Source organism: Pristiophorus japonicus, unplaced genomic scaffold, assembly GCF_044704955.1.
Source record: "Pristiophorus japonicus isolate sPriJap1 unplaced genomic scaffold, sPriJap1.hap1 HAP1_SCAFFOLD_3646, whole genome shotgun sequence".
Taxonomy (NCBI): domain Eukaryota; kingdom Metazoa; phylum Chordata; class Chondrichthyes; family Pristiophoridae; genus Pristiophorus; species Pristiophorus japonicus.
This window is the reverse complement of record NW_027253484.1, coordinates 5,511-15,150: the sequence shown is the minus strand read 5'-3', so window position 1 is coordinate 15,150 and position 9,640 is coordinate 5,511. Positions and strand designations below refer to the sequence as shown.

Genomic DNA, 9,640 nt, shown 5'->3' with positions numbered 1-9,640 from the left:
GGGAGGGGAGTGCGGGGGGGGGGAGGGAGTGCGGGGGGGGGGAGGGAGTGCGGGGGGGGAGGGGAGTGCGGGGGGGGGGGGGGGGGCGGGGGGAGGGGAGTGCGGAGGGGGGGGGGGAGGGGAGTGCGGGGGGCGGGGGGGGAGGGGAGTGCGGGGGAGGGGCTCCATCGATGCCGCCCTTCCTGCCGCGGATGGTCGCACACACTCACATCGTCGGCTCATCCTCTGCTCCTCCTTTGCCGGGGGCACCTTGACACGCTGCTTCACACTTTTGGCCGAACTCCTCCAGTGAGCGTCAGCGCCTCTTCAGGATGCACGGCGAGAACGCGGAGCAGAATCCGGGCCCGTGGCCGAGTGAATCTCGCTGGCCTTCTCCGCAAAGCTCGCCAGCTCTTTCTGAGGGGGGGGGAACGGACACACACAGGATGACTCAGTCCACCAGCTCACACTACAGCTTCATACAGTACATCAACCCCTCCCTATCTCTGTAACCTCCTCCAGACCCTACACCCCTCCCCATCTCTGTAACCTCCGCCAGCCCCTACACCCCTCCCTATCTCTGTAACCTCCTCCAGACCCTACACCCCTCCCCATCTCTGTAACCTCCGCCAGCCCCTACACCCTCCCTATCTCTGTAACCTCCTCCAGACCCTACACCCCTCCCTATCTCTGTAACCCCCTCCAGCCCCTACACCCCTCCCTATCTCTGTAACCTCCTCCAGACCCTACACCCCTCCCTATCTCTGTAACCCCTACACCCCCTCCCCTATCTCTGTAACCTCCTCCAGACCCTACACCCCTCCCCATCTCTGTAACCTCCGCCAGCCCCTACACCCCTCCCTATCTCTGTAACCTCCTCCAGACCCTACACCCCTCCCTATCTCTGTAACCCCCTACACCCCCTCCCTATCTCTGTAACCTCCTCCAGCCCCTACACCCCTCCCTATCTCTGTAACCCCCTCCAGCCCCTACACCCCTCCCTATCTCTGTAACCTCCTCCAGCCCCTACACCCCTCCCTATCTCTGTAACCCCCTCCAGTCCCTACACCCCTCCCTATCCCTGTAACCCCCTCCAACCCCTACACCCCTCCCTATCTCTGTAAACCCCCTCCAGCCCTGACACCCCTCCCTATCTCTGTAACCTCCTCCAGCCCCTACACCCCTCCCTATCTCTGTAACCTCCTCCAGCCCCTACACCCCTCCCTATCTCTGTAACCTCCTCCAGCCCCTACACCCCTCCCTATCTCTGTAACCCCCTCCAACCCCTACACCCCTCCCTATCTCTGTAACCCCCTCCATCCCTCCCCATCTCTGTAACCCCCTCCACCCCTCCCTATCTCTGTAACCTCTTCCAGCCCCTACACCCCTCCCTATCTCTGTAACCCCTCCAGCCCCTACATTCCTTCCTATCTCTGTTAAGACACTCCTTAAAACCTCCCTCTTGGACCAAGCTTTTGGTTACCTGTCCCTAATATCTCCTTAAGCGGCTCGGTGTGAGATTTGGTCTGATTTACGCTGCTGTGAAGCGCCTTGGGACGTTTCACCACATTAAAGGCGCTATATAAATGCACACTGCTTCTGTTTGTCACCCCTACCCAACACATTTAATTAAAACGCCCCATCTATGAATTTCTCCCTGTTCCTATCCCGGTAATCTCAGCCACCCTGTACCCCACTAAACGCTCCACTGCTCTGTCCCTTTGCATCCCTCCTACACACTCCACCTCACCAACAACAGTCAAACCTCCTGCTGGCTCAATATTACTGGACCTCCCTCACTGGCGCATTTAAAGTCCCCCTGCGGCATCCGTCTGCATGCTTTGAAATCTGACGCAACATAGAAACATACGGCCCCAAGTTTCCACACGCGGCAAAACGGGCGTCCCTCAGAGCTGGGCGCCCGTTTTCCGCGGCGAAAACGGCGCCCGAAAAAAAACGCGCTATTCTCGAACGCTTTGCAGCTCGATGTCAGCTTGGCGCGCGGGGCCCAGGGGGCGGAGCTTACCACTCGCGCCGATTTTGTAAGTAGGAGGGGGCGGGTACCATTTAAAGGAGTTTTTTTATCGTGCCGGCAACCCTGCGCGTGCGCGTTGGAGCGTTGGCGCACGCGCAGTGTGAAGGAAAGATTGGCACTCGGGCCATTTTTGTAGTTCTTTGTAGCTGTTCAATTTTGAACATTTTTTTTAATAAAACCACATTGCCCTTCCATGATCAGCACTGAGGCTTCTTGCAGCAGGGAAGAGGCTGCAGGAAGCCTCAGAAGTTGAGGCAGCCGTTTCCCGACGGGCCCGAACGACGGCAGGGGGGCCTCCCATCCCCCCACCCCCCCCCCCCGCCGTCGGGAACGGCTGCCTCAACTTGTGAGGCTTCCTGCAGCCTTCTCCGTGCCTGAAGCACTTTCACACAGGTAGGAACATGGTTTATTTAATCTTTTCTTTGCTTATAAATTTTTATTCAGGTTGGAATTATTTGTATAATATTTGTATCAGTATAATTAAGGATTTATTGTAGCATTTAATGACTCTCTCCCCCCCGCCCCCACCACCTCGTTCCCGACGCCTAATTTGTAACCTGCGCCTGATTTTTTTAATGTGTAGACAAGGCTTTTTTCAGGCCTACAAAAATCTTCGCTTGCTCCATTCTAAGTTAGTTTGGAGTACGTTTTCATTGTGGAAACTTTCAAATCAGGCGTCAGTGGCCGGACACGCCCCCTTTTGAAAAAAAAATTTCTGTTCAAAAGTGAAACTGTTCTACCTGACTAGAACTGCAGAAAACTTAAATGTGGAGAATTGCGATTTCTAAGATACTCCGTTCTCCACCAGTTGCTCCTAAAAATCAGGAGCAAATCATGTGGAAACTTGGGGCCGTAGAAAATAGGTGCAGGAGTAGGCCATTCGAGCCTGCACCGCCATTCAATGAGTTCATGGCTGATCATTCACCTCAGTTCCCCATTCCTGCTTTCTCTCCATACCTCTTGATCCCTTTAGCCGTAAGGGCCATATCTAACTCCCTCTTGAATATATCCAATGAACTGGCCTCAACAACTCTCTGCGGCAGGGAATTGCACAGGTTCACAACTCGCTGGGTGAAGAAGTTTCTCCTCATCTCGGTCCTAAATGGCTTATCCCTTATCCTTAGACTGTGTCCCCTGGTTCTGGACTTCCCCAACATCGGGAACATTCTTCCTGCATCTAACCTGTCCAGTCCCGTCAGAATCTTATATGTTTCTATGAGATCCCCTCTCATCCTTCTAAACTCCAGTGAATATAAGCCTAGTCGATCCAGTCTTTCTTCATAGGTCAGTCCTGCCATCCCGGGAATCAGTCTGGTGAACCTTCGCTGCACTCCCTCAATAGCAAGAACGTCCTTCCTCAGATTAGGAGACCAAAACTGAACACAATATTCCAGGTGAGGCCTCACTAAGGCCCTGTAGAACTGCAGTAGGACCTCGCTGCTCCTATACTCAAATCCTCTCGCTATGAAGGCCAACATGCCATTTGCCTTCTTCACCGCCTGCTGTACCTGCATGCCAACTTTCAATGACTGATGAACCATGACACCCAGGTCTCGTTGCACCTCCCCTTTTCCTCATCTGCCGCCATTCAGATAATATTCTGCCTTTGTGTTTTTGCCACCAAAGTGGATAACCTCACATTTATCCACATTATACTGCATCTGCCGTGCGTTTGCCCACTCACCTAACCTGCCCAAGTCACCCTGCAGCCTCTTGGCGTCCCCCTCCCAGCTCACACCGCCAGCCAGCTTAGCGGCCAGAAGCCAGCGCCAATCTCGGGGGTGTCCAGTTTGCTGCGCGTTCACGGCGAGGCGCGCTCCCGCCCGAAGACTCACCAGGAAGAGCTTGGAGGTCTCCGCCTCGTGGGCGAGGCGTGGGTTGCTGCTGGTGAGCAGGTGGACCTGGGTAAGAAGCTGGACGTGCTGTGGGAGCAACAAGGCAACACACTCAATCGACAGACGCCTTCACAAATCAGGAACGGTTTCCACAGAGTATGTGAGAACACCACATTTCGGGTGGGGTGGGTGTGATGTGCAAGGTATCGCAATTGTGTGGGTTGGGCTTGATGGACCACATGGTCCTCACCGGCCCGTCATTTTTTGTAGGTTTGGATGAGAACAAGGGGCAGTAGGAGGCCATCTATTTATCCCTCAATCAACCATAAGAAACAGACGATCCGGGTCATTATCCCATTGCTGTGTGTGGGAGCTTGCTGTGCGCAAATTGAGCTGCCGCGTTTCCCACATTGCAACAGTGAGCGCACTCCGAACGCACTCCATTGGCTGCAACGCGCTGAGACACATCCGGTGGCCGTGAAAGGCGCTATATAAATGCAAGTCTTTCTTTCAGTGCCACTCGTTCGCCTCGCTTCCCCACACATAGAAACATAGACAATAGGTGCAGGAGCAGGCCATTCGGCCCTTCTAGCCTGCACCGCCATTCAATGAGTTCATGGCTGAACATGCAACTTCAGTACCCCATTCCTGCTTTCTCACCATACCCCTTGATCCCCCGAGTAGTAAGGACTTCATCTAACTCCTTTTTGAATATAGAAACATAGAAAATATATAGAAACATAGAAAATACGCCTTCCTTCAGTCAAATCATTCCATTTTCTCAGCGTTCTCTGCCGCAACCTCTCCCCTGTGCAAATACTTCCACGTTCCATCAACCCTCTGCAAATAAATGTCTCCTAACCTCACTCTCCTGGGTGACCAGCCTCTTCCCAATCACTTTCCTATCTATTCCATCATAAGAACATCAGAAATAGGAGGAGTCGGCTATTCGGCCCCTCGAGCCTGCTCCGCCATTCCCCTGGGAGGACAGACGCACCAATGTTAGCGTTCTCGATCAGGCCAACATCCCCAGTATCGAAGCACTGACCACACTCGATCAGCTCCGCTGGGCAGGGCCACATTGTCCGCATGGTTCCCCAGACACGAGACTCCCAAAGCAAGCGCTCTACTCTGAACTCCTTCACGGCAAACGAGCCAAAGGTGGGCAGAGGAAACGTTACAGGGACACCCTCAAAGCCTCCCTGATAACGTGCAACATCCCCACCGACACCTGGGAGTCCCTGGCCAAAGACCAGTCCGCCCTAAGTGGAGGAACTGCATCCGGGAGGGCGCTGAGCACCTCGAGTCTCGTCGCCGAGAGCGTGCAGAAACCAAGCGCAGGCAGCGGAAGGAGCGTGCGGCAAACCTGTCCCACCCTCCCCTTCCCTCAACCACTGTCTGTCCCACCTGTGACAGGGACTGTGGCTCTCGTATTGGGACTGTTCAGCCACCTAAGGACTCATTTTAAGAGTGGAAGCAAGTCTTCCTCGATTCCGAGGGACTGCCGATGATGATGATCATGGCTGATCTGATCATGGACTCAGCTCCACATCCCCGCCCGCTCCCCATAACCCTTGACCTCATCGTTCAAAAATCTGTCCATCTCTGTCTTGAATATATTCAATGACCCCAGCCTCCACAGCTCTCTGGGGCAGAGAACTCCACAGATTTACCACCCTCAGAGAAGAAATTCCTCGGGCAATCCCTTACTCTACGTTGGGCAAAGCTGCTTCCAGTGACAGGAGGTTCGGTCAATGTTGCCCGCAGTTTATTTTGGGGGTGCGGCCCACTTACAGTCAGGAAACACAACGTTAGAAACGCCAGGCCTCCCTGGGCTGGCGAGATTGGCAGAGAGCTGCGCGGACACACGGTTTAGAGAGAGCATCGTCAGGTACCAGGGCACACAGATGTAAGGTACTTGGCAAAAGAACTAGAGGGGAAGAGGAGGAAATTTTTTTTTTTATGCAGCGAGTGAGCTGGAATGCAGTGCCTGAAAAAGACTTGCATTTATATAGCGCCTTTCACGACCATCGTCAGTCCCAAAGTGCTTTACAGCCAATGAAGTACTTTCGGAGCGCGGTCACTGTTGTAATGTGGGAAACGCGGCAGCTCAATTTGCGCACAGCAAGCTCCCACACACAGCGATGTGATAATGACCCAGATCGTCTGTTTTAGTGATGTTGGTTGAGGTATAAATATTGGTCCCAGGACACCGGGGAGAACTCCCCCTGCTCTTCTTCCAATAGTGGCCCCGGAATCTTTTACATCCACCCGAGGCGCCAGACGGGGCCTCGGTTTAACGTCTCATCCGAAAGACGGCCCCTCCGACAGTGCAGCACTCCCTCAGTACCGCCCCTCCGACAGTGCGGCGCTCCCTCAGTACCGCCCCTCTGACAGTGTGGAGCTCCCTCAATACTGTCCCTCCGACAGTGCGGCGCTCCCTCAGTACCGCCCCTCCGACAGTGCGGCACTCCCTCAGTACCGTCCCTCCGACAGTGCGGCGCTCCCTCAGTACTGTCCCTCCGACAGTGCGGCACTCCCTCAGTACCGCCCCTCCGACAGCGCGACGCTCCCTCAGCACCGCCCCTCCGACAGCGCGGCGCTCCCTCAGTACTGCCCCTCCGACAGCGCGGCGCTCCCTCAGTACTGCCCCTCCGACAGTGCGGCGCTCCCTCAGTACTGTCCCTCCGACAGTGCGGCACTCCCTCAGTACCGCCCCTCCGACAGCGCGACGCTCCCTCAGCACCGCCCCTCCGACACTGCGGCGCTCCCTCAGTACCGCCCCTCTGACAGTGTGGAGCTCCCTCAATACTGTCCCTCCGACAGTGCGGCGCTCCCTCAGTACCGCCCCTCCGACAGTGCGGCACTCCCTCAGTACCGCCCCTCCGACAGCGCAGTGCGGCGCTCCCTCAGTACTGTCCCTCCGACAGTGCGGCACTCCCTCAGTACCGCCCCTCCGACAGCGCGACGCTCCCTCAGCACCGCCCCTCCGACAGCGCGGCGCTCCCTCAGCACCGCCCCTCCGACAGCGCAGTGCGGCGCTCCCTCACCACCGCCCTTAACGTAGAGGACACAAACCGCCATCATTCGCATCCCGCTCCCTTTGCTTGTTCCCTTTGGGCAGCCGGTGATGGAGGGAGAGCCATCAGGTCCAAGCTGCACAAAGGATCTTATTGAAAGGCGGAGCAGGCTCGAAGGGCCGTGGTGGCTGTCTCCTGTTCCTATTTCTGACATTGCTGTGGGAGGGGGCTGACAGCGCCTGTATCAAGGCCCGAGCAAGCGGCGTTATGGGGACGGCGGGAGTGAGGAGAGGTGGCCTGGAACGCCGGGTTACCTGTTGCATCTGCTGCTGAAGCTGACGTTTCTGCGCTGGGTCCAAGGACAGGGTCTCGGGCTGCTGGTTCCTCCGGGCCGACGGTTTGGCGTCTGCTGCCGACGCCTGCTGCTTGGCCTTGCGCTGGCGGAGCTGCTCGATCTGGGCCTTTACCGTCCGATGCTGCTCGGTCAGTATGTTCGCCAGCGGCTCCTCGAACCTGCGGCGGCAACAAGAGAGGTCGCAGGCAGGGACGGCGCAAGTCCGTCACAGGGTGGGCGGCCTGTCCCTCGCACGGAGGGCGGCCTGCCCCTCGCACGGAGGGCGGCCTGTCCCTCGCACGGAGGGCGGCCTGTCCCTCGCACGGAGGGCACCTACCCCAACCACAACAAATTGTATTTATACAGTGCCATTAACACAATAAAACGTCCTGAGGCTCGTCGAAGGAGGGTTGTGTGTCAAAATTTGACACCGAGCCACAAAAGGAGATATTAGGGCAGGTCAAAAAGTCGGATGCTTAAAGGAGGAGAAATAGGGAGGCGGGGGCGATGGGCAAGAGGCCAGAATTGGAGGAGCACAGAGATCTTGGGAGTTTGAGGGGCTGGAGGGGGTTACAGAGATAGGGAGGGGTGTAGGGGCTGGAGGGGGTTACAGAGATAGGGAGGGGTGTAGGGGCTGGAGGAGGTTACAGAGATAGGGAGAGGTGTAGGGGCTGGAGGAGGTTACAGAGATAGGGAGGGGTGTAGGGGCTGGAGGAGGTTACAGAGATAGGGAGGGGTGTAGGGGCTGGAGGGGGTTACAGAGATTGGGAGGGGTGTAGCGGCTGGAGGAGGTTACAGAGATAGGGAGGGGCGTCGGGACTGGAGGAGGTTACAGAGATAGGGAGGGGTGTAGGGGCTGGAGGAGGTTACAGAGATAGGGAGGGGCGTCGGGGCTGGAGGGGGTTACAGAGATAGGGAGGGGTGTAGGGGCTGGAGGAGGTTACAGAGATAGGGAGGGGGCAAGGCCATGAAGGGATTTGAAAACAAAGATGACAATTTTAGAAATTGAAGTGTTGCCAGACCAGGAGCCATTGTAGGTCAGCGAGCACAGGGGATGATGGGTGAACGGCTCCTGTCATGAGTTAGCCACACAGGTCAGACAATGCCAGATTGTGTCCGTGGTCTGGGCGGAGTGAGCGGAGATTGGGGACCTCACGTTTGCCGTGTGTACCCCTGGGCTCGGGGAGGAGGTGAATGATGTCGGCTGACAATTCACCAAAATGCTACTCATCGACCCCACTGCTCTAAACCTCGCGGCGGTCGAGCAGGGCACGGTACAAGGTCGGCTGCGATGCCCCCCCTTGTCGATCGGCCACACGACATTCGCCGGCTGTGTTCATAGGTGAGGAACGGACCATCGGCTGAGATTCCAGCGTGCACCCCGTACCCCAGAAAGACTTTAAGAAAAAATAAGCGGGTTATGAAGACGTTATGATACAGGCTGGTATCGCCTACTGTGGAGCGGAGGGCGGTATTTTCAACGGGATCACGTGGTGGAATCAGCTCCGGCGGGCAGATCTGCGACAGTCGCCGCCCTGAGTCGCTACACATACTCTGCTCACCCAGCCTGTCCCTGCTGGTGGTCTTAGGGATGTGGGTGGGGGTCTGTGCGATCGATGGTCCCCCCTCCCCGAGCACCTCTCCCCACAAGGACAACACTGAAGCAAAGCAAGCCGTGGCTTTCAGGGCGGCTGTGTAAAAACACAAAGCACTTAAAAGGGGAACCGTGGCTCGATAATTCCATGCCGGAATGGAATGGGCTCAGCCTGCGCTGAGCAGATGGAGCACAGCGCTCGAGAGAGAGAGTGCAAGGGGAAAGAGACATAAAAGCGAGGGGGTCGGGCCGGGCAGAGCGCGCGCGAGAGAGACAGAGCGCGAGAGAGAGAGAGAGACAGAGCGCGAGAGAGAGAGAGAGACAGAGCGCGAGAGAGAGAGAGAGACAGAGCGCGAGAGAGAGAGAGAGACAGAGCGCGAGAGAGAGAGAGAGACAGAGCGCGAGAGAGAGAGAGAGACAGAGCGCGAGAGAGAGAGAGAGACAGAGCGCGAGAGAGAGAGAGAGAGACAGAGCGCGAGAGAGAGAGACAGAGCGCGAGAGAGAGAGACAGAGCGCGAGAGAGAGAGACAGAGCGCAAGAGAGAGAGACAGAGCGCAAGAGAGAGAGACAGAGCGCAAGAGAGAGAGACAGAGCGCAAGAGAGAGAGACAGAGCGCAAGAGAGAGAGACAGAGCGCAAGAGAGAGAGACAGAGCGCAAGAGAGAGAGACAGAGCGCAAGAGAGAGAGACAGAGCGCAAGAGAGAGAGACAGAGCGCAAGAGAGAGAGACAGAGCGCAAGAGAGAGAGACAGAGCGCAAGAGAGAGAGACAGAGCGCAAGAGAGAGAGACAGAGCGCAAGAGAGAGAGACAGAGCGCAAGAGAGAGAGACAGAGCGCAAGAGAG

The 9,640-nt window shown here is 56.6% G+C and overlaps 1 long non-coding RNA gene across 1 annotated transcript; it reads right to left on the bottom strand.

The window, feature by feature from the left end:
• Positions 1 to 337: 337 nt before the first annotated feature.
• Positions 338 to 9,149, bottom strand: LOC139250283 (uncharacterized). The gene is made up of 3 exons (XR_011591284.1): positions 7,184 to 9,149; positions 3,850 to 3,936; positions 338 to 396 (listed from the first exon to the last, which is right to left on the bottom strand). It is a non-coding gene; the product is annotated as an uncharacterized lncRNA (long non-coding RNA).
• Between the last annotated feature and the right edge of the window lie 491 nt (positions 9,150 to 9,640).